At 36.7% G+C, this 26,525-nt stretch overlaps 1 protein-coding gene across 1 annotated transcript in view; it reads right to left on the reverse strand.

Moving 5' to 3' along the window:
- LOC150108171 (syntenin-1-like) overlaps positions 1 to 23,552 on the reverse strand; it is a 100,280-nt gene extending 76,728 nt beyond the window's left edge. Inside the window, exon 1 of the mRNA XM_090390628.1 lies at positions 23,402 to 23,552. The gene's annotated coding sequence lies outside the window, so the exon portion shown is untranslated. The remainder of the gene's footprint in view (positions 1 to 23,401) is intronic.
- Positions 23,553 to 26,525: the final 2,973 nt, after the last annotated feature.

Consider the following 26,525-nt stretch of genomic DNA (forward strand, 5'->3'; position numbering starts at 1 on the left):
GATGCTGACAATGTCAAATTCTTTCTTAATATCCTCCTTTTTAATATGATATTGCCATTGATGCCATCTGTTCACACCTCTAATCTTTCTCAGGACTCTCATATCTGCAGTCTCTAGTCTTTGGTCAAGTGTTTTACTTCTGACCCAGCTCTCAGATCCACAAGTTAAAACTGGTTCGAAGACTGTCTAGTATACAGCTAATTTAGTGTTCCGACTAATTTCTCTCTTATTCCATATGAATTTATTCAATTGACTTCCTACCATACCTGCTTTGTTGATTCTGTTGTCTATTTCCATATTTAATTTACCATCTTCACTAAAAATCATGCCTAAGTAGCTGAAATATTTTACTTGTTCCACAGGTTCTCCATTCACAACACAGTTGACATTTTCAACAATTCTACCTATTTTCATTGTCTTTGTCTTTTTATTGCTGACCTTCATATCATATCTGTTACAGCAGTTATTCAATTTTGTCAGTGAATCTTCCAGACTTGTAGCGGATTTATTTAGAAGTATAACATCGTCCAAAGAGCTGACATTAACATCTCCAATTTTGATATCAGGTTTAATACCACTTTCCTTCATAATGCGATCCATATAGATAATGAATAACAGAGGGGATAATGTACATCCTTGTCTCACACCAGATTTAACATTAAACCATCTTCCTGTACTTCCTTCAATTCTAACTGCTGACTTACAACTCAAATAAAGACTAGGTATTGCTTGATATAATGCCCCATTGACACCATATAACTGTAGCATATTGAATAGCTTCTCTCTAGTCACCTTGTCATATGCCTTTTCCAAATCAACAAAACTTATATACAGATCTTTGTTATATTCCATGATTTCTCCACTATTTGTCGTAAAGTGAAGATCTATTCCTGATAGCCTCTATTTGACCGAATCCAGCTTGTTCTTCCACAATTCTTCTCAACCTTTTCTCAAGTATACTTGCATATATCTTACCCAGAACACTCAGTACAGATATACCTCTGTAATTCTCACATTCAGTTTTATTTCCCTTTTTATATATGGGTACTATGAGAGCTCTACTCCAATCATCTAGAATTCATCCAGGCCTTCTGAACTATGCTGTGCAGCCACTGTAATACTTTTATACCTTCATACTTGAGCATTTCTGGTCGAATATCATCTACTCTTGCTGCCTTTCCACATTTCAAGCCTTTGATGACCTTTTCTACTTCAGGAATGGATATGTATTCCTGACTGCATGCCTGGTGAGTGTTTTTTACCACTGTGCTGTCATCACTGCTTTTTTTAATTTAGCATTTTTTCAAAGTAATTACTTTATACTTCAAGGATATCTTTCTCTCCCATTTTCATGTCACCTTTATTATCTCTAACTCCTTTTACAGCACTCTTTCCTCCATTCCTAAGTTTCTTCAACAATCTCCAGAATATCTTACCACCTTCTTGTATTTATTTTCTATGTTCCTGCCAAAGTCCTCCCATGACTTTTGTTTAGCTAGTTTTACACAATGTTTAGCATTCTTGTATTTGTCTCTATATTCTATAAGAGAACAAGCTGACTTATTTGACAGTAGATTTTGATATGCTTTCTTCTTTTCCTTCACTGCCTCTAACTTCCTGTGTCCACCAGGGAGTTCTGATTTTTTTATCCTTGCAGACAACCTCACCACATGCCTCTCTGGCAGAATCAATGTTTTCTTCAGAGTTTGCCACTGAATCTCCAAGATGTGATTATTGTTCTCAAACTCTTTCATTTTTTCTTCAATAATCTTTGTGTATTTTAGTCTACAGTTCACATCTGAGAGCTGCTCAACTTTTATTCGCTTTAAAACTTTCTTACATGTTATTCTTTTCAATATGAAATTCAATTTTATCCTGCTCAAGACTAAATAATGATCACTTCCAATTTCAAATCCTCTGTATATTCTGGTGTCCTGAACCAGGGAGAAAAACATCACTATCAACAATAACATAGTCAATGAGACTTTTCTTATTTCTTGCCTCTTCTCTCTGTGTGAATTTGTGCACATTTTTATGTTGGAACATGGTGTTAGTAATAACCATCCATGTCCTGAGCAGAAATCCAACAGATATTTGCCATTATTATTAGCTTTGCCCTTTTCTCCAAATTTTCCCAAAATATTTTTGTATATCTGACAATCACTTCCTACTCTGCTATTTAGATCCCCAACAAGGACCAACTTTTCCTTTTTCATTGTATCAGTTGCTTTTTCTAAAGCCTCAAAAAATTCCTCTATTTCTATCTTATTAGAAGCTTCTGTGGGATTATAGGCACAAATAAGTCTCATTGTCCAGTTCCACATTCTCATATTTGCCCACATTACTCTACTTGAGATTGGCTGCCATTCAAGAAGATTAGCCTCGTATTTTATGTTGAATACTATGGCTACTCCTTCTTTTCCTTGATTGTCATTGCCTGAATATAACATTTTGTATTTATTGCTCAGAAAGATCTCACCAGTTTTCGTCTTTTTTGTTTCAGTCATCCCTATTATGTCGATCTGGTACTTATATAATTCCTCAGCTAGCTCCATTTCTTTGCCATTCAGGCTTCTTATGTTGATAGTACCGATCTTTAACTCTGGTGATGTTGAGTTGAGGTGTGTTTTCAGATTTGTTCCAGTAGCTGACTTTTAGCTGTTCGCCCTGGTTTCCATGGCGAAAACAATGGGGGCCTTGTTTAACCGGGCGACGCCAGCCAGCATGAAATTTTGTCATGTTGTACCATCATTTTTATTTTGGTTTAACCAATACGAATGGAAATTGGTCAGCTAAATCCCAAATTTCCAGCCCATCCTGTTTCATTCAGTATCCAGGTAGATACCCAACAGGGTGCACCACGAGAAGGTGAGGATTGGACATTAGGTCAGAATGCCCTGGTCGGTTCTCCGTATTCCTTTAAAGTCTATGTGGAGGTCTCCTGTCAGTTATACAGCTTTAAACCTTAATTCTAATATACAAATAGTTATTGACAATTTTTTACGAGTTTTCTTTTTAATACGGGCATCTACATGAAGCCCAAAGGCTCATCACAAAAGGCCTACACTATTATTCATACTGTAGCAATATTGTATGAATAATAGCATAGGCTTTCTGTAATGAGGCCTAAATCCTTGAAAAGCATGATAACGACAACAATATTACTCCTCAAACTCATTTAGTGTCAGATCACTCATGACCAGTTCTGGCAACACTTTCCAAGCAAAAAAAAAAATATATTCCTCAAACCCTTACTAACCACACCCTCATACAACTTCTTGGGATAAGCCCTTGTTCTCTCCCTACTAGCCATGTATTGAAAAATTTGCATCAATCTTTTGAAAAGGGGAACAGAGATAATGAATAGTAAGATGGATGAATTGTGCAAAGCAAAGGGGGATTTCAATTTATAAATCTGTGGAGTGAATTTGAAAGAAAGTTGGAATGGTTTAAAGTTGATGGATTACATTCAAATGGGTTTGGTGTTGGGCATTTAGAAAGGCTACTGTTTTGTGAGAAGTCAAGAAGTTAATGTTGTAAATGTTCAGAGCCTACTTGTGAAGCAGGATAGCACAACGAAATGGATTGTATGAGATGAAGAAGATGGATATGAGGTTGAAGATGTGGTTGCAACAGTACAAGATGATGCAATACATAATGGTGAGGATGAGACAGGTAGGAATGGAAATCAGTCAGGATCAGACAGAAAAGAGAGGTGTGGTATAGCAGCTAGAATAGAAAATGTTGGTGCTTGTAGAATGGACTCAAACACACACGGATTGTTATGTTTATACACAAATGTAAGGAGTATTCGAAACAAGAGAGAAGTTTGTTGCATTGATTGAGTCAGCATGCCCAAAGATAATTGGAATAAGTAAAGCTTGGTTGTCTGAGGAGGATGTGATGTCAGGAAAAGAAATAGAAGGATAGAAATATGAAAAAGAGGAGAAGTGTTGTTAATGATTGCAGAGGAATTGTGTCTGAAAAGTGTTGATAGCACATGCACAGATTTTGAATCTGTGTGGCGTGAAGTTGAAATAAACAGGTTAGTATGTCTAATTTTTCTATCAGTGATCCTAATAGTCAGTTAAGCACCCATGACCTTTCCAAGTATTCATGGACTTCGTAATGTAAATTGAGGATAAGGTGGTTAGCCCTATGCCTCCCGGTGTGTCCTATGTCTGCAGATGTATGTGTTCGTGGGGCCGGTTTGCCTCTGAGGGACGAAAAACCCAAGTTTCCAGGTAAAAAAAACCCATACCTCCTTATGAGACTGGCTAACTCACTTTTCATCGAAAGAGACCAGATAAATGTTCCTCACTTCACTGATGGGAATCGAACCCAGGCTTTCCAACCAAAGGGCTTCGTCTATACCTACTGAGCTACAGAGGCTCATAGTACATCTAATAGGATGCTGTTAAAGGCCAGGAAATGCAGAGAATACCAATTGTGAAATGTTTAGACAAATTAGTTGCCCATGTAAAAAAAAAAAGATGATGATCCTGATGGGAGGCTTCAATTACAGGAATATAGCATGAAAGGAAGAGATGGTGTATGGGAACAAACAGAGTTTGTGGAATTTCTGAGAGGTGTCTTAAGCAACTAGAGGCATTAATTAATGTTTTGGATTTAGTGATAACTTCACAAGATGCAGTTGTTAATGAGGTGTTGACACTGCTGCAGGTTGGCGAGAGTGATCATGAGGTGCTTGTTTGGGAAGTGATGAAACAAGAAAAGGTTACTGCCAAAAATGGATATATGATGGAAGTATAAAGCAGGTGATTATAGGAAGTTCTGTAATCAGTTAACCTCAGTATGTTGGGTAGATGAGCTGAGGAGAAAAGATGTTGACAATGCATGGAAACTCACAAGGCAATATTCAGGCTTCTTATGTTGATAATACCAATCTTGAACTCTGGTGGTTTTTAGGATTTGTTCCAGTATCTGACTTTTCGCTGTTTGCCGGCGAAAACCAGGGCGAACAGCAAAAACCTTTGCAGCACTAATGATAAGCTCTCTAAACTTCAGTCTAGAAGGCTTATCACTAGGGCTTATCTTCACTCTCTAAACAACCATCACTCCCAAATCTCTAATCTTATCCACTTCCTGTAGTACAGCACCATCGATATAGTACACTGCCTTATTTCTGCACTTCTAAATGCAACACCTTGCAAAAGCCGTTGATAGATTACCACATTTTGGTGTACAAGCTGCACAGGATTAGAATGGATAGTATATTGGTTAGGTGGATTGGAAATGGCTCTCTGAATGATACCAGCAGGTTGTGTATGATGGGGCAGTCTCTCTAAAAAGGAGTGTAACCAGTGGCATTCCCTAGGGTTCTGTTCTTGGACCCCTGCTGTTTAACTTGTTTGTAAACAATATATCATGTGGACTGACTGGGGATCTTCTGTTTGCTGATGATGCAAATTGGGAAGAATTATAAGTAGCACTGCTGATGCTGAATCCCTTCAGGAAGATACTTTTCACTTGGACAAAGGAGTGGGGCTGTAGTTTTAATATCAATAAGTGCAAGGTGTTGCATTTTGAAGTGCAGAAATATAAGGCTGTGTACTATATCGATGGTGCTGTACTACAGCAAGTGGATAAGATTAGAGATTTGGGAGTGATGGTCGACAGTAGACTGAAGTTTTAGAGGGCTTATCATTAGTGTTGCAAAGGCTGCACATCATAGTGCTGCTATGATAAGCAGTACTCTAACATGCAGGGATAAGGAAGTGGTTGTGCCGCTGTATAAAGTACTGGTCAGACCACACTTGGACTCTATTGTGCTTGAATCTGGTCGCCTGGTTTTTAGTATGATATGGAGACATTGGAGAGGGTAAAGAGGCAAGTGACTAAACAACATCAGGACTTTGGACTGCTGGCTATGGAGAGAGAGAGGTTGAAAAAATGTGGATTGAAGAGTTTGGTGGATAGGTAGAAAAGAGGTGATATGATAGAGACATTTAAGTTAATGAGAGGATTTTATCGGATTAATCCAGATGAGATTATAAAAATTGTCAGTGAATGAAACACATTACCCGAATGTGTTGTTAATGCAAGGAATGTTAAGTAATTTTAAGATTTGATATGTTATCAGTTGAATGAACCTCCCATGATGATTCTGCCGACTCCATGGAAGGTGTAATAATAATAATCTTTTAAAATCCTTTGGTAACTAATAAGTTTCTATCATTCTCTCTTCTGCTTGTCAATTAAACTTTGCAACCTACCTTCAATTTATTCTCAGAGAATTCCACAGATTTGTCACTTTCTTGTTGCCTTATCTTTGTATCCTCTCTGCAACCTCCTCATCCCCAATAAATACAAGTGACCAAACCTATCACAGCACAGCAGTCAAGATTCACCTCTACCATAGTCTCAAAGAGGAAGAAAGAAGAAATAAGGAGATAATTATTTACCTCCGTATTTTCACTGGTCAATGTGTTCATGAACAATCAAGTAATACTTTCGGCCATTTCACTCCCATCTGCAATATGCCCACTGAAATTCGACTCACTGCCATTACTTCCAATTCCAGCCTCACCAACTTCTGGCTATTACTATCAATGTAATACACAGTAGGTTATTATCCCAAAGTGCATAACCAATATGCTTTGCTAAATTAAAGTGACAACCATTATCCTTTGTCCAGACTACCAATTTAACTCAAAATAGAAAGATGGACCTTGGTTTGGCACCTGGTTTTCCCACCATCAGTACAACTAGATACTCCTACTATATCATTAGCATACAAATTAAACATGACCCTAGCATGAAGCCCTATCAGCCCCCCCAACTAGTTATTTGCCTGGATTCTACTAGCTCATATATTATTCTGTAGTGTCTGGCAGTAACACTCCTATTCATGCCATATTTGTGGGCATTAAAATTATAGATTTCATTGTATTTTGATGCATTACAAAGTATGTATTATAAAATGCCTTATGTAAAAGTGATGTCATAGAATTAATAGCCTAAGCTTTTATTTATGCTGAACATAATTGTAAATAATGCACCAAAAGATATAATAAACATTAGTTTATTATTGCACTGAGACATCCTGGAGGTACCAAGCAATAATATTAATTCATTATACAAACATAAGGTGCTTATAAACTGTATAGATCAGTAATTAAGCAATCAGATGCTAGCCTGGTTGGCTAAATAGATAGTATCTTCAATCTTTAACCTAAAACAGATAAAAATCCCACAGTAGGTACAGATGATGAAAGTTTATTTTTCACTTGGTCAGACTATAATAAATTTAGTTTAATCCTTTATCCAAGTGTGTGCAAACAAAGTTTGCGCCTGAAAGTATCTTCAGGACTGGGGTAAAGTGGTACAACAATGGGCGACTCCTTGCAAAGGTGGAGCAAGCTACCACTCTTATCTCAGTATCTCCCATAATGCAAAACATCTCCTTGCAGATATGTATAATATTATGCATTAAGGGAAGGGCCACTACCCAGACTAGTTTCGACCTTTATTGAGGTCTCTTCAGTGGGAGCCAGGCCCAAGTGGAGATACCAAGGCAGAAGCATTAGCAAGGTCATCTCCTCCTATAGGAGCTGCCAAACGATGTGCCACCTTTTAATTAAATCACTCTGGATTTAGAGAAAGATGTTGAAAGTTTATTTTTCACTTGGTCAGACTATAATAAATTTAGTTTAATCCTTTATCCAAGTGTATGCAAACAAAGTTTGCACCTGAAAGTATCTTGGAAGATACTGAGGTAGGAGTGTTGGTAGCTTGCTCCACCTTTGCAAGGAGTCGCCCAGTGTTGTACCACTTTACCCCAGTCCTGAAGATACTTTCAGGTGCAAACTTTGTTTGCACACACACTTAGATAAAAGATTAAACTAAATTTATTATAGTAGGTACAGATATTTATGAATATCTTTAGGCAGTAAATTATTATATAACATAACACTACTGACGACCTCATGTGGCTTGAAAAAGTTTTCAATGTTTCATTTTTAAAACAGAATTTCCAGATTACCTAATTGTCAGCCCACCCACACATCTGTTCATGTGCAGGATTGTTGTAATTTTTAAAAAAATAACAATAAATCCTATAGACTTATTCTATATTTTGATGAAATGTGTTTAATAAATTTACTACAAATTAATGAAAGCATAACTAAGAGAATACCAAAGTATATATGCATAGGTGATAAAAGTGTTTGACTGAAATGGCTATTCCTTTAACCAGGCTATATAATCTGAATCTCAAAAAAGGGAAGACTCAGCATGAGTGGAAAGAATATATATTAATCCCATTGCACAAGGGTGGTGCAGAGACCAATGCATCTAACTACTGACCAATTAGTATCTGAGGAGTGGCAGTAAAAATTTTCAAAAAGTTGATTAAGGCAAGCATTCAGAAATGGATTGACAGAGAATTTCTCTTTGCAATGAGCAGCATAGTTTACTAAGGGAAGGTCATGTTTTAGCACATGCTCACATTCTATAATGATGTTACAATTCAGCTAGACAAGTGTAATGGATACACAATAATGCTTTTGGATTTTGCTAAGGCTTTGGACAATGCAGCATGGAAGACTGTTGCATAAATTGGATATTATGGGTTTGGATTGTAAAATCCAAATTAGAGTGGATAAGACGATGGCTGACTGACATAAAAAGTGGTATACTGGGGATGTGTCTGCAAGATTTAAGGTAACTAGTGGTGTACCACTAGTTACCTTGGTCCACTGTTATTCAATATGTACATTAATAACATTGGGAAGGATTTGACAGATGACATACAGCTATTTGCTGATGATGTAAAGATATGTGGGATAATCAGGAATGCTACTGATACGGTACTTGCAGAATGATTTGAATAGTTTGAATTGTGGGCATGTGAAAATGGATGTTAATTCAATATCGGTAAATGTAAAGTCGCACATTTTGGTGTGATTAGATATCCAATGTCATTATATTGGGGGATTATGCTAGAAGAAACTGATTAGGATAGGGATCTCTGAGTGTTAGTAGATAGGAAGTTGAAGTTCAGGGGTCATGTAGCCAAGACTGCAAATACAATTCAAAAAGATAATTGCAATGTCGAAATGAACTTTGACATGTTAAGATAAGGATATTATTTTGCCTATCTACAAGGCCATGACAAGACTTCGCTTGGACTGTTGTGGGCAGTGGATCCATTATGATTCTGATACAGTGGAAAGAATGCAAAAGGAGTGTTAAAAATGATATCAGGATGTGGAATGCTGATTATGAAGACAGACAGAATTTGTAATTGGCAGACACTACCAAACAGGAGAAGGAGGGACAATACGATTAAGACTTCTGAAATGGTCATGCAGAATTTCATTTTATGGAAGGTGGAAAAAGGACAAGAAGGCATCCTTTAAAGCTGAGAATGAATGCCGCTAAGAAGGTGTTACACCTGATATCTTAGGAATATAGTATTCTCAGCCATCATGGTGTAACATGAAGAATAAATATCATAAATTAAAACCCCTGCATAAAAAATGAATTAGTTAATGGAAAATTTCTTGCATCCAGTAATATGCATAAAACGTAAGGGTTGTTGTTAAAGTAGCTGATAAAGGAAGGAATGTATTAATATTGTAATATGACTTAAAATAAGGAATTCTAACTAAATAAGTAGCTAACAAAGGAAAGTATAGATTAATATTGTAATACGATTAAAAATGAGAGAGTTAAGTAAATAAGTAGAAAGGGGTGAGTCATAAAATACGTTATGTGAGAGATTAAGTTATTAAGTAGAATTCATAGAAAAAGTTTGAAAGGGGATTAAGTCAGGCTAGCACAAGAAAAGCAAAGCTATCGCTTAGGGCCGATCCCCGGATTGAAACATTGAGAATGGGCTTGCCGATCAAATGACGTTTGGCGAGAAAACGCCACCCTAATTGATCGATGATTAAAAAACAAGTAGAAGGAGGAGAAAGGAAGTAAGAAATCGTGCCATTAGGGGAGCAGCTATAAAAGGTTTGGTAACCCCCTGGAGAAGGACTTTTCTTTTCGGGATAGTCGCTTTTGGCCTTGGAGTTTGGTTTTGGTTCCGGTGGAGTTCACGGGGTTTTCCTGAGTGGCGACAGGGGTGATATCTCCTCGTCACAACACGGAAACGAAAGTGAGCGGGATTTCGATTCCCGTTTTCCCTGAGTAGGAAGCAAAGGAAAAATTGCCATAGAGTCCTAGAAAAGGAGGGATCTTCTTCGTTTCGACGCTAGTGATAACTACGCAAAGCAGAAAGCTGTAAAGAGATCGATGTCCTCGTTGCTGATAGTAGAGCTAATATATGTGTGTTAAAGTATTCCAGAGTTACAAGAAGTTATACCAAAGGTTCGTTTGGAAAAGAATAAAGGCCCATATGAAAAGCTCAAGAAAGGTACTGTAAATCATAACCTATGTTAGCTAGAAATTTGTCTGTGAAAAGCATCGTGATTCCAATATAGAACTGTTGAAGTTATACTAGGACTTTAGTATATGATAGAATGCGTTATGTGTAGATTGACTAGTGTTAAAGATTTGTGAATGATTAAGAGTCCTAAGGTATTTTTGCATTATATTGCACAAGATATTTAAATGACATAATTGTGTGTTAGTGCAAATAACGGTATAACGGAATAGTGTGAATTAAGTAATTACGTATCCTAAGGATTGAATGCCTAATATAATGCATAAAATAATTGAAATGTCACAAGTATGTGTTAGCAGTGAATAACTTGTTAATCTACTTCAGCATGAAAAATCAGATAGTGTGAATTGATCTAATTTGTTCACATCAGGTGAATTTATGAATTAATGTGTATGGTGGCTTAATCACAAATAGCCATATTGCTTGTAATGATTTAATGTTAGTCTATAAGTATTTTAGTTTAGTATTTGAATTGTACCATGTTTAGAAACTTAATAAACCTTTTGTTCAATGATAAAAGAGTTGTCTGATTTTGCTAATCCAATGCACCGCTTAAAATCATCGTACCTAATCACGCGGGAAATTTAATGTTGAGGAAATGTTGAGGAAAGAGATTAAGAGTCACGACTGCAATAATATTTAAATACTAAGAGATATATTCGAGATTAACTTTCTCCCTATTTATGACAACATAAATGGTGCAGTTGATAACCACTTGAAAATATTGTACTTAGTCATGTGGAAAATTTAAGTTGAGAATCGAGTTAAGTGTCACGACTGCAACAGTTACACTTTCAGATATATTTGAGTTCTTTCTCCTTGTTTATGTATGTAATATCCTAAACTAAATATCCAAAAAGGCGCAGTATAAATACAAATATTAGGGGTACTACGGGGAGCAATAACTTAGCTATTGGTTTAAGTCTTGGTAAAATCTCGGACATAGAAGTTAGAAGAATATAGATAAAAGGAATTTGTAAGATTAGAGTAGAAATCGTAAAAAGGGACACAACAAAGGGGATGCGATTTAGATTTTTCTCACAGTGGTGCGCGATTGGAATGGATTGCCATTGGATGTTGTGTGCAAGCAATGTGAATGAATTCAAGAACAAGTATGATAGCTGGTACATGTAGTGTGTGGTCTCCCCTCAATGAGTCTGATTCCCAGGAGTATCTTAATAATAATATTCTAGTTAGTACACTGCCTAATCTTATACAAAATGATTTTTTATTTCTATGCAAACTTAAATATGATTTCATCCTGCATGACTAGGATAATTTTTTTTATTTTTATTCCTGATATGAAATAATGGAAAAAAAATTTACTCAATTTTGCCTTCATCCCTCACACATATTTTATAAACATGTTTTGTACCAAATGCAATAAATATTTGATACCTTTAGTTTCACACTCATGATCTTCAGACATCTATTTCAGTTATTCACCTTTCTCAAGCAAAAAAAAAAAAAAAATTGTTCTTGCTAGACACACGCACTCCTACACAACTTATATGGATGATCACTGGTTCTCTCCGGTCTTGCCGTGTACTGAAAAAAAAAAAAAAAAGTCTTCGCATCTACTCTATAAACAACCTTCAGGAATTATGTTTCTATTACATTCTTTCTTTTCTGCCTATCAATCAAATTCTGTAATCCACAAACTTTTAATCAATCCAAACAGAAAGTCATTAGCTCTCTACATCAATGATCTCTAATCCAGAGTATTTTAATAATAACGTGCAACACCTTTTGGCTACTCGTATATGAAAATATGAGTTCTGCATTACTTCAACCTTAGTATCACTTCTGGGTCTGGCTCCCACTGATGAGACCTCAATTAAAGGTCGAAACCAGTCTGGGTAGCAATCCCTCCCCATAATGCATAGCATTATACTGCAAAGATATGTGCTTTACATAATGGGATACTAAGGCAAGTGATGAGGTCATTAGCTTCTATATACGAGTTGCTCCAGTCCTGAAAATACTTCAGGGCAAACTTTGTTTGCTTACACTTGGATAAGGATTAAACCAAGTATATAATTTCTTGGTATTTTTAATTTATAGAAAGCATTCCAAAGACCTCTCAATGACTTAGTTAGTCACCTCTAGATCCTCTCACCATCTCCTGATCCCCAAGAAACCCAGAGCAATCAAATCTGTAAACAGTAGTCAAGATGCAGCTGAATCATAGACCTTATAAAGGGGGGATAATAACTTCCCTATTAGTAAATTAGTAATGATTCGCCTATCTGTTGGATTTCTTAATACAGTATGTTCAATTTATTTACCACAAAGTGCTGAGTTAAATGAAAACAGGAAAGCAATCACTTTCCTGTTCTTTACACAACGTCTTGACAGGAACCATGTTCCCCTACATGGATGCCAATACGGAAAATGGACCAGGCTGATTGGAACACTTTCTCCAATCTTGCAAAACTGATGCTGATACAAACGCCTATCAGTGAAGCAGTCAAGTATGTAACAGACTGCATTGTGCAGGCACTAACAGCCTCTATTCAAAGAACATTATCCCAATTTCCTCTCTATCCAAAGCCTTCATGAAACTCGGAATACCAGATAGCCAAAAAAGATAAAACACAGATCATGAGATATACTCCACCACATCAAAAACTTAAGTTTTTAAGCTTGCTCGAGCCAAACACGTTATGTGTGACAGAGTCAAAAACAATCTTGGATCCGATTTACCTCATCAATTAATCAAATGACCAGTGCAAAAATTGTATAGGATAAAATGCAGAAAATGAAATGTAGATAAAGAACACACAGTTTGTCTACCTTAGACCACAATGGAAGTGTTATTGCCGATCCAAAAGTTATTGCAGACTCTTTGGGAGAAAAGTTCACCAGAATCTCGGCACTAGTTTCATAATCTCCTGAATTTTTAATACTGAACGAGCAGCAATAAAACAAAGGTTAAATTTTTCTACCAATGGGCTTGAGTCATACAATTCATCATTTGTTAAGGAGGATGACATCCATTATGAAATAAAACCTCTACCATCATCTTCTATCTTCTCTTAATATACAATAGAATACTTGCAGAAGAGTATCTAGATTTTTGGCATAATTCAATTGTTACTGTTATCCCCAAACCAGGAAAGGATCCAACCACAAACTAATTATCAACCTACTGCTCTGACCAGCTGTCTTTGTAAGGTATTAACCTCCCTACCAGTCAATGTGGATGAAATAGTGACACCAAATTGCACTTCTTATCCATGTTATTCAATGGGTTTTAGAGCTTTGTATCCAGATTTATCTCGATGTCTATAGATGTCGTGGCCGGTTGGGGGATTAAAGAAAATGGTTAATGCCAGACTTCTCTGGTATTTAGAAAGCAACGATCTTTCCAATACACAATGTGGCTTTCGTAGACATTAGACCATTTGGTCCATTTAGACTCTTGTATAAGAGATGCATTGCTAAAACAAGAACATCTAGTTTCAGTTTCTTTTGACATGAAAAAAGCTTATGACAGATCCTGGAGATATGGCATATTAAAAGATCTCTATAACCTAGGTCTCAGAGGACAGCTTCCAGTATTTATTAAAAACTTTGTCCATGCAAACTTTCCAAGTCAGAGTGGGAAGTATGCTATCTTGGCCAAATCACCAAGATTAGGATGTTCCCAAGGCTCTGTTTCAAGTGCAACACTTTTTGCTATCAAAGCTAACTACATCATTGAACTGCTTCTTCTCATTGTAGACGATGCTCTATATGTTGATGACTTCACAATTTACTGTCACTCTCGTAACATGAAGGTAACTGAAAGACAACTTCAGCTAGCAATTGATTGTGTTTCTCTATGCGCTCTTAGTAATGGGTTCAGGTTTTCAACAGAAAAAAGTGTTTGTATACCTTTTGAAAACACACTCTTTTATTGGCAGATTTGCACTTCATCCTACAACTTCTCACTTTGCCAATTACGGAAGTAATTGACAAATTACTTCTGTAATTGAATGACTCAATTGAATCATCTGCTTACCTGCAATTGTTTAATGCACACAAAGCAGTCCACTGATTTCTTGCCCATCTATGCTGATGGCTCAAGAACTGACACTTGTGTTGGCTATGCTTTGTTTTTTGATATTACTATCTCCAACCAGATCCCACCTTATTGCGGTAATTATACAGCAGAATTGCATGCCATTCAGCTTGCACTTGTGTATATAAAAGAAAACTGTTACCGAAAGTGCGTAATTTATACGCTGATTGCGATCTTTACTAGCTATCTCATCTTCTATGTTTAATCCATATCCAGTGCTATATGAGGTGTTACATATGTTGTACAAAATTAAGGGAAATCAGTCTGCAGGTGCTAGATCAAGCTCATACTTTCTCCATGTACTGTTTGACAGTACCATATACAGATCATACAGTTTATAAGATCAAAAGCTAACTGCTCAATGGCAATCATCATGGCAGAAAGCATTGACAAACAAATTATGACATCAAGCCTGAAATTAAGCAATGGCATTCTAGTAAAAAGAGAAGAGAAGTTGTTGTTCTTGGATCTACAGGTCACAATCATCTCACACATTCTTATTTATTGAGGACTGATGACCCCCTCCTGTGTGATAAATGCAATGCACATCTTAATATTTGTTATGAGAGAGGAATGAAATTTTTACCTATCTGGCCAAGCCATATACACTCAGGCAGATTTTTTTTTTATTTAAATTAAGTAACTCAGGCAGATGTTATCAGACTCAGACAGATTGCGTGATGCTTTTAACCTTCTAGAAAGAATCAATTTGTGCATACGTATTTGACTATAATTATGTTTATATGTAGATACTTCACTGCTTGGCTTGTTTTTTATACAAGCATATTGTTTACTAGTTTGTCTTTGACTAATTATGCACGGCTGTAAATTTTGACCTTGTGTGTTTATGTAATTTTATTTACATGTAGATAAAAAAGTTAAGCAATGCAGCAATTTAATTTCTATGCATAAATCAGTAAATAATATATATCTGACTATTTATATATTGCTGTAACCTTTGCTATGGTACAGTATGGCTTTTGCTGTTCTTGCACCAATAAACCAATGAAAATATCATGTTGGTTTATCTGCCTTATTTTAAAAAGAATAGAATTCTAAAGATACAACAGTGATTTATGTGGCAGCTCTGAGTTGCCACAGAAATCAAAAGTTACAATGCAACCTGCTATATCTTGAAATATTGCATGAGGATTTAAATGAAGTGATTAGTTGGTTGTTACCAAAACAATAGTGATTATGAGATTATGAGTTATGCAAGCTGAAAACTCTCGTGATTCTCAAAGTACAAAACCTGCCACCTTTGTATTAGATTAGACCAACTACTTTACCTTTAAATGAAAACTCTTATAAATGTTGCCGAATTTAGTGACGAAGAATAAAAGCATTATACTACTACTATTGATATTATAAATTAAAGATACCAATTATATACTTGGTTTAATCCTTTATCCAAGTGTAAGCAAAAAAAGGTTTGTGCCTGAAATATAATCAGGACTAGGGCAACTCATAGATAGAAGCTAATGACCCCTTCCATAATGCATAGCATTATACATACCCATAAGGATATGTGCTTTGCATTATGGGATACTAAGGCAAGTGATGTGAAGTCATAGCTTCTATGTACAGTTGCCCTAGTCCTGATTATATTTCAGGCACAAACTTTGTTTGCTTACACTTGGATAAAGAATTAAACAAAGTATATAATTTCTTGGTATCTTTAATTTATAGTATAACTAAGTGGAAAAACTTCCAACTACTATTGAAAAGTAGATTAGTCAAAAGTATAACTTGTTGGTATTTCAATATTATTATTATTATACTGGAGATTCAGGCACTGTACTAATCTTGAATCATTCTTTATTCCCCATTCCTTCTGCTAAGAAGTATTTATTAACAGCATTCCTATAATCATTGGAAGTACTGTAGATAAATGTCTCTTCAAAACTGGTTTCTGATTATAGAACAGGAGATCCCCCCCCCTCCTCATCAACAAGATGAGGAGGAGGGGGGGATTCAGGTTCATCTTCATCATCCTGATGAAGCTGATAAGTTAACAGGAAGAGGAAACAACATGCAATTGACATTTAGTGTGATGCAGGCTAGCTGAAAATCTGATTAGCGAAATTATTATTATAATGGTGTCTCAATGGAGTCAAAAGACTCATCGGGGGGAGACCCTACATTGAAACACTAACCATTATTTACACAATACCTGTAATACTTCTCCTTAAATTCATTCACAACCACCTCTGGCAATGCATTCCACCCATTCACAACCCTCCAAGCAAAAAATTTAGTCCTAACACCCTTGTTAACCACACTCTCGCATAATCTCCAGGGAAGGTCCCTTGTTCTCTCGCTTCCTGCACTGGTCTTGAAAATGTCATCAGTATCAATCCTATAAAATCCCTTTAATAATTTATATGCCTCTATCATATCTCCTACATCTATCAGCTAGTTTTCGGAGCCCACAAATCTCCAATCTATCCTCATAGGGAACATCCCACAGACCTGCAACAATCTTTGTAACTTGCCTCTGAATCCTCTCCACCATTTCTTCTTCACCAAGAAATCTAGGTGACCAGATCTGTGTGCAATAGTCCAAATGCGGTCTTATTAATGCCTTATAAAGTGGAAACACACTAACAAGCAGGGATAACTTCCTTATACCTGCTTGTTAGTGTTCTTCAACAACCATGTAATTTGATGTGATGTTTTGGCAATATGCCCTTTAAACTTAAGTTCTCTGTCCACAATAACTCTCAAGTCCCTTGCCTCGTCCACTTCTTGCAGTCCAGTTCCATCAATATAGTAAACAGCATGTGATCTCACCCTCCTGAAGTGCATCACCTTACACTTAGCTACGTTAAATTGACAGCCATTTACCTTGGTCCATACAGTCAGCCTATTTAAGTCATCCTGCAAAATATCTACATCATCTGAATTGACTATCGCTCTTCCTAATTTTGCATCATCAGCAAACAAGTGGATATTTCCTTTCAAAGTATCCCCAATATCATTTATGTACAAATTAAACAATAGAGAACCAAGCACTAAGCCCTGAGGTACACCACTTGTCACCTGCCTTCTCCGGACTCAGCTCCTCCATAAACCACTCTTTTATATCTATTCACCAGCCACCCTCTAATCCAAATCACGAGCTTGAGATCCATACCCATTTGTTCTAATTTATGCAACAAGAGTTCCGTATGGAATCCTGTCAAATGCCTTTGCAAAGTCCATCAGTATCACTGGGTAAGGATTTCCTTTATCCAGCTCCACTGTTGCTTTATTAAAGAAAGTAATCAAGTTACTGAGGCAAGACCTAACCTTCACAAAACCATGTTGTCACTTATAAAGTATCATATTGCTGTCCACCCAGTCCTGAATTCTAATTTTTACCAATTTCTCCAAAACCTTAACCACTACTCCAGATATATTGATTGGTCTATAATTTACAACTGAGGCTTAAATTAAACAGCTGGTTACAGGAGGTGCTAATTCTCTTGAACATTCTCGTATCACATGGGCCGATATGCCATCTAACCCAATGGCAGTGTTAGCATTAAGGTTCTGTAATATATTAAGCACCTCTATTTCGTCTATCTCTAGACTTTCATCAGTCAATGACACATTCCACACTGCAATATCACAACCAAGATGGTACACTTTTTGCAAAATGATCACTAGGCAACTCAACTATTTGATTTGCTTCTGTAATTTCTCTACCATCAACACTTTTTAAAGTAATCTTTCCATGGTTATTCTTCCTTTTACTTGCCACATAGCAAAAGAACTCCTTAGGGTTTCTTTTGGATTCACCAGCTAGCTTCCTCTCATTATTAGCTTTGGCTTTCCTTACCTTACTCTCTTTGCCTGTACCTTATACTGCTCATGAGAACACTCATCTCCTATTTCTTTATACTTCCTCCACAACCTTTCTTTATCTGCAACTCCTGCTTAATAAAATTATTCATACATTTCACCTCTACTTGATTTCTCCTTCTGACTCTGGGAATAGTCTGATAGAGCTTTCTTTAAATACTCCTTGACAATCTCCCATGCACCATCAACATCTCTTCAAATTCTCATGCCATAGCACTCCTGAAAGCTGACTTCTCAGCTTGTCATAATCACCAGCCTTGTAATTCTACATATACCCCTTCTTAACAGAATATTCAGCACATCTTACAATCTCCTAGGTCAAGACCAAATGACTGCTTTTCCCAAGTGGAGACTGTGTAACTAAATTACTTATTGATATGTTCTCCAATGTTATGACCAGATCTAACACTCTCAAAACTCTTGTCCCTTCTATTACATACCATCTCAGGTAGTTATCTTTTAACTGTATAAACTCAGTTTCCTTTGTTCCTTGTGACCATTCCTTCTCTCAATCTATGTCCCCAAAGTTAAAATCCCCCATAATGATTACTCGACCTTCACTCATCCTGCTAATTTGCCAATACATACTACCTACATTCTCCTTTATACCCCTTGGATTATAACAACAACCGGTTACATATTTCACCTTGTTGATCTTTATCTCACACCAAACAGCCTCGAATGAATTGCCCTCTACATACCTGTCACCTTGAGGCACCTCTACCTTTTTTGGCTTTAACCCTTCATCTATCATTAGTAAAACTCCTCCCACCCCCACTCTGTCATCTCTGTCCTGCCTGAAAATACTGCACACTACATTCAATCCCTATAACTATATCATTCTTAGTTAACCAAGTCTCACTAATTCCTATGATTTTTGGCCAAGTTGTACTAAATAATGACAAAAATTCTTTGCACTTATTCCGAATACTTCGAGCATTAGTATACATAAACTACAATACTCCCTTCCTCCCATAATCTCCCTGTGTGAGTTAGCCCACTCTGTATACTGTTAATTTTCTGTGAACAATTAATCCTAAATTCACAGCGATTAATGACCTTAGTACTATTTACAGCCGACGCTATCACCTGCCTCCCTAGCAAATCCCATTTCCCTGTTTTTGACCATTTACTCTATCCTTTATCAATAAATATTCTAAATGCCAAGCACCCAATTCATTTAAGTGCAAACCCCAAAAATACTCCTTCCTTTTATCAAACTCATCCCAGACATTCATAAAATGAATATTCAGTTTTATTTCTTTCCAAAAGCTTTTACACAATCTTGACATCATTCCATTTACTATAATTGTTCTTCTGTTTAATTCATCATTATCAAATCTTGGTAGCACACTCATGATCTTTCCACTCTTGCTCTTTGCATTCATTGCTATCATTAAATCCTTCAAATCCTGTCTCACAGAAAATCTTTTGCTACCTAGATCAGTCGTCCCTATAACTGCAGTAATCTCACTCGCTCTATCTTTCTGCAATTTCACAGCCTCAGTTATATCCTTAATCTTTGACCCTGGATAAATTCATGTGTGAAGTTTTAACTTGGTCGAAATGTCAAATTTTAGAACTTTCTATTGGGGGGAAGAGAATAAAACAAACATAAAGTAACAGAATAATGTGAATAACTGCAAGTTTATGAAATGACTATTGCAATATCTGAAAAGACAAGCACATGTCATACAAACTCCTGTGCAGAAGGAGAAGTAATTAATGTAAACATTGTGGCATCCCACAATGAATCTTTGGTCTTCTCCATGGAATTTAATAATAATAATGTGAATGTCGAGCTTAAGCATGAAATCTGGAAAAAGAAAGTCCTTTGGAGGAAGTACAAGATGAATAATGGTAATCAGTCACGTCACATGAAGAATATAAAGAACAAGGCAGGAGAGTGACTCAGTAAGGAAAACAAAAGTAGAGTATGAGCAAAAATTGGCAAATCAGGCTAAGGAAAACCCAAGAGAATTTTTTTTTTTTTAGATATGTGGCAAGTAGAAGGAAGAATGATCACGAAAAGATGAAGTTAAGGGATGAAAGTGGTAGAATGGTAACTGCTGCAGATGACATTGTTGAGGTATTCAGTGATCAATTTATAAGTGTGTTTCATCCTGATCAGGGTGGAATCATGAGGAACTTAAGTGTAGAGAACATAGGAGAGGATAGCTTAACTGTGAGTGAGCAAGAGGTATATGAGGAAATAAACAACCTTAATTTTAATAAGGCGATAGGATTTGATAAAATATCACCATGCATCTTAAGAGAATGTTCCAGGGAACTGGCAGTAGTATTTGCATGCATGTCTGTTTAACAAGAGTCTTGCAACAGCACAGGTTCCAAGGGAGTGGAAGGAGGGTAAAATTGTTCCACTGCATAAAAGTGATGAGAAGGCTGTAGCTTCAAATTATAGACTGGTCTGTATACCTGGAGTTGTGGTGAAGGTCCTGGAGAGAGAGATTTGGTGAGAAGTAAGATACAGAATGGGTTGATAACAGCAGTATACTCTGTGGTTATCAGCATGGATTTGTTAAGGGGAAGATCATGTTTCACTAACTTATGTACTATAACAAGGTGACAAATACCTTGGACAGAGGAGATGCATATACAGTGGTGTACTTGGATTTTGCAAAGGCTTTTGATAGACTGCCACATGACAAGTTCTTAATTAAATTGAAAGAGATGGGATTGGATAACAAACTTCTGTGTTGGATCAGTGATTGGCTGTCAGATAGGTATCAGAAAGTTGTATATGGGGACGCAGTATCTCGAAGAAGAAAGGTCACCAGTGGTGTGCCACAGGGGTCAGTTTTGGGGCCATTGTTGTTCAATTTGTATGTTAATGATATTGGGTTGGGTTGCATCATCTGCAAACAGTTGGATATCAGCTGTTTGCAGATGATGGAAAACTAGGGAGAGCAATGCACAGTCAGGCTGATGTTAATGCCTTACAAGAGGACTTGAATAGATTGCATGAATGGGCAGGTGAGTGGAACTATCAGTTCAATGTTGCCAAGTGTAAAGTTTTGAGATTTGGTAAGCAATACAAGCATAACACACTAGGAATGCAACTTAATAGTTTCTGAAAATATGAAAACAGATTTTTGTGGTAGGGAATAACTAGAAAAGGTTCTAGAAAATGTAGTGTTGTACTTCGTGTTCCCACCATATTGAGAAAGCTATATCGGATACTTTATGTAACTGTCAATAAGTACATTCATTGTATGGAATGCCTTACAAGAGGACTTGAATAGATTGCATGAATGGTCAGGTAAGTGGAACTGTCAGTTCAATGTTGCCAAGTGTAAGGTTTTGAGATTTGGTAAGCAATGATGGGATGCCAAGTATACACTTGGTAGGGAAACTTTAACAGAAGTAGAGGAGATGAGAGATCTAGGTGTGATGGTGGACAAGGACCTGAAATTCAGGGGCCACATTGCACAAGTTGTGAAGACATCACATCGAATAATGGAAATGATGTGGAGAACCCTGACATGCAGAAATAGAGAGGTTATGATTCCGTTGCATAAGGCCTTGATCAGACCTTGTATGGATTATTGTGCACAGATTTGGTCACTGGGTTTTCATGGTGACAAAGATATGTTGGAAAGGGTACAGAGAAGATTCACAAAGGTAGTCAGTGGTCTTTGGAATATGGAGTACGAGGACAGATTGAGGGCATGTAAGTTGCAGAGCCTTGTGAATAGGAGAAAGAGGGGGGATATGATTGAGACATAAACTGGTCAGGTATTGTTATCAGGTAGATATGGAAGAGAATTTTCATAGAATTGGAGAGAGAAGTAGAACAAGAGGCCATTACTGGAAACTATATAGGGAGGGTGTGAGCAGAGGAGTGAGAAGCAGGTTTTTTGCATGGAGGGTGGTTGGTGAGTGGAATGCATTGCTTGAGTGTGTTGTGGATGCGGACACATTGAATCAGTTTAAGACGAGGTTGGATGAGCATTGTATGCAATAGTGAGTCCCTCCCACTCATCGTGGGAGGGACTCACTATTGCATACAATGTGTCAAATAATTAATTTAGACAAGTCTAAAACGTCCTAAGTAACTGAATCCTTACTTTCAGTTAACTTACGGCAGTGCTGAATTCAGTAACATGGAATAAAAAGCACATATAAATATATAGGACAAGCTGAGTTATTTTCCACAGTAAGCTAAAGAAGCATACTTTTAGTGTTGCATGCTGATCGCCATGCAACACTAAAAGTATGGAATAAAAGCATTATACTGCTCCTGATATTGTCAAAACTAAACAGTTATACTTTTCTAAACAGTAAATTGGGACCATGCATCAAGAGTGTTATGTCCAAATACAGTAACAACTGAAATATATTAATGAACACCAAATGAGCTACATAAACTGTGGCCTAAACCATGTGTGCAAGTTAAAACAGTGATACGAAAAGTGTGCCCATGATATAATTTTAAAACATTCGCATATTTAATATATTTCAAATAATAACCATGCACATCTTATGTCTTTATGAAACTTTACTTCAGAAAAATATATTAATTTAATAAATGTGTGAATAGTTTTCCAAATAACTTTCGTTATAAGTATGTTATTTAGTAAAATATGTAGTAACGGTAGCTGTTGTGAGATTTAATGGATATAAAAGAATATGCTCCTACCATAAAGTAAACCACAATGAAAACGTTCCTAAGCTAGGTGAACACATTACATGAAGTTTAAGTCAGTGATAAAATTTGTAAACATTAGCTGCAGTATAAAACAAATTTTTATTGTTTAGGTTTCAGATTCTGACTAGGCATAATTGCAATGCACTTATTTTTAGTCAACAATTCTCCTTGCATATTTTCCTACATTAATCATGATTAATGTATATTTCAAAAATAATATCTAACATTTAGATCAATATACTGCATATGCTTTCACTCTGAGATTCAATAAATACAAGAAATTATCATCTTAATCAAGTGATAATAATTTGTTGTTATATAATTTTAACTTCTTATACCTTATTGAAAATAACTTCAATATAACCAAATAATACTTTAAACTTTTTTTAAAAAAGCAACTTACTTCAACGGGCTCTTATTAATATCGAAAAATCACACCAACAGAAAAGAGAAATACCAACAGAAAAGGGAAATCAACTCCTCGAAACACTCTATATCTCACTCTTATCGAAAACAAGCTAACATTGACGCAATCATCATATGACAAGGTATTATATTTTCCCCATGTACAATTTCATCAGTGTATTCCTGGTAGATGACGCTCCCCACAATCAATGAGTAATCAATGGATGACGTTTTCCGGTTTGAAAGCAATAGCCAATCAGGTGACAAAGGAAATTGCGTCATATTGTCGTATGTGTATACATATTATTTCATTTCAAGGAGTTACCTAACAGCAAAATTGCGTTTTTTGTTGTTGTTCCTATAATTTTTTTAAAATCTTAACGCAAAATCTAATGTAACCACTTTTGACAACATTACCAAAAATCTCTCATTCCTCAATGAGTCTATGGAATTCATGGAGTTGCCCTTGTAATAATAATAATAATAATAATAATAATAATAATAACAATAATTCTGATAAGTTTTGTGCTGGAATAAAAAATGATCGAAAAGAGATGGGGAAATGTATATTAAAATAGCTGATCTAAAGCATCACTCCATATCGATAATTATTTGTTTATAAAAGAAAAATGAAATAACCACAACTGGTGAGAACTTTTTTTTTTTTCTAATTCTCACCAGTGGGCGCCATAGCCTTCAAAATACGAAATTTCAACACATTTTCTACCTTTTAGCGCAACCCTCCTCCCTATAATCTCAAACCAGGGCCTAGTCTATACAGATGCAGATAAGGCAAAAGCCATACTAAAAAATCTTGAGGATCAGTGCAAACCTTCTTATAACAACTTAGATTTCAATCATCTGTACAAAATCCACAGACAGGTCAGGCATGCACTAAACCTCCCAGATACCAGTGCTAATCATATTGCACCCGCATCACCTGTTGAATTATATGATATTATTAAAAAACTTAAGAACAATAAAGCTCCTGGACCAGACAGCATCTCAAACAGGGTGATCAAGCTGCTGCCTCGAAAAGCTATAGTGCACCTGACCAGTATAATAAATGCAATCTTAAGACTTCATTATTTTCCTTCCACCTGGAAACTGGCTGATGTGATTCCTATACATAAGACAGGCAAAGACCCACACTTACCGCAGAATTATCGTCCAATCAGTCTCATCTCCAATCTGGGTAAGGTTGCAGAGAAGGTCATCCTCTCACGACTCCAAACCTCAGTAAATGACCTAAACATCCTCCCTAAAGAACAGTTTGGTTTTCGACAACACCATAGTACTACCCAGCAAATCCACAGAATTGTCGAATACATCGCCACCAGCTACAACTGGCGCCAGTGCACAGGAGCTGTTTTTCTAGACCTATTCAAAGCATTTGACAAAATCTGGCATTTTGGACTCCTGCACAAACTTATCTCATCCGGTACCTCACTAAAAATGGTTCATCTAATCCATTCATATCTTCAGAATAGATCAATGCAAGTTAAAATCAACGGTTCTACATCGTCCCAGCGCCATATCTTTGCTGGAGTGCTGCAGGGATCTCTACTGGCTCTATTGCTGTTTTCTGTATACATGTCAGACATCCCACACAATCCGATGACTTCCATTTTGGCCCTGTATGCGGACGATACGGCAATACTAACCAGATCTCTCAGACCCCACTTCGTTACCAGAAAGCTTCAAGAAAATCTTCTAAAGCTGCGGGGTTGGTTCTCCAAGTGGAGATTGGAAGTCAACCCCCTTAAAAGCTCAGCCGTTCTTTTCTCAAAAAGGCCAATGTCTCCTGCAGGAGATGTGTTACTATTCAATACTAAAATGCCCTGGCAGACAGAAACAAATTACCTGGGTGTGATTCTCGACAAAAAGCTATCTTTCAACCAACACATCAAGTCTGCGTATAGCTCAGATCTATTCGCTAATTAATAGAAATAGCAAGCTTAGCAACAGAATCAAATTGCAACTATACCAGATGACGATTCGTCTTATAATCACCTATGCCTCTCCGGCCTGGAGCCACACCTCTAATACTAACATTATCAAAATACAGGGAGTGCAGAACCAGTGCTTGAGAATGATTCTGAACGCCCCGTGGTATGTTAGAAACAACCAAATCCACAGAGACACAAATATTCCCGATATTTTCTCTTTTCTACAATCCTTAGCATCCAAGTTTTTCCTAAAGACGTCCACACATCCCAACGATTTGGTTCAACAAGCTGCAGCATACGAGCCAACGGACATATTCAAATATAGAAGACCAAAAGCTATATTAGCCTCCTATAACGATGCATAATCTCCATGCCCATTCAGGGCGAGCAAACTGCTCGTAAATTTTACCCTCACTGTAACCACAACAGATGGCGGGGAATATGAAAAGCATTTTGCTTCACCCTTAAAGACATAAATGTCAATTGTCAATTTTACCGCAATTAGTAAGATACTATGCTCTTTAAAGGGCTAGGAATTTCTAACCAAATGAGAATGGCATTTATATAAAAGGAGAGTTAAACTGTGTCTTTTTTAAAACAAATGTAGTTTACAAAAGGTTGAAATGTATCGTATATTGATACCACAGCTATGTTAACGGTAGATAATACGGAAAACCAACTCTAGAGATCTGACATGCAACTTTTTAAGCATTTCTGCCTTCTAGCATGCGACTTTTCAAGCATTTCAGCCTTTGAAATTAGAGATTATCTTCATATGAGAGAATAATCTGTCAGCTACTAGATATCCTTTCATGCAAAAAAAAAAAAACAGATTTGATATACTCCTTTCGTACACTAAGTTCATTGTAGTACACACTGGCAGCTGAATTAGAAACTTATTTAATTCGGCTTGTATAGGCATGCGACTGCCAATCAATACTGATCCTCTTCAATTCCCTGCGCAGTTCAGTGAGATATGGATCGGGAACAGCCTTCATTAAATGCTTCGGTTAATTGCTGCATACAGGATGTTAGTTCTGTTTGTCTCCGTACAAGTCTTTTCAGACGACGGCGAAGTCGTCACCTGAGAAGGCTTGTACAGAGACAACCCTACCTAAGACGTTCCTCAGAGATTGTCTTAGGCAGGACCATACTTATACACATGTGCACGAG

This window comes from Typopeltis vanoorti, chromosome 3 (assembly GCF_054136105.1).
Source record: "Typopeltis vanoorti isolate ZY-2024b chromosome 3, IOZ_Tvanoo_1.0, whole genome shotgun sequence".
Taxonomy (NCBI): Eukaryota; Metazoa; Arthropoda; class Arachnida; order Uropygi; family Thelyphonidae; genus Typopeltis; species Typopeltis vanoorti.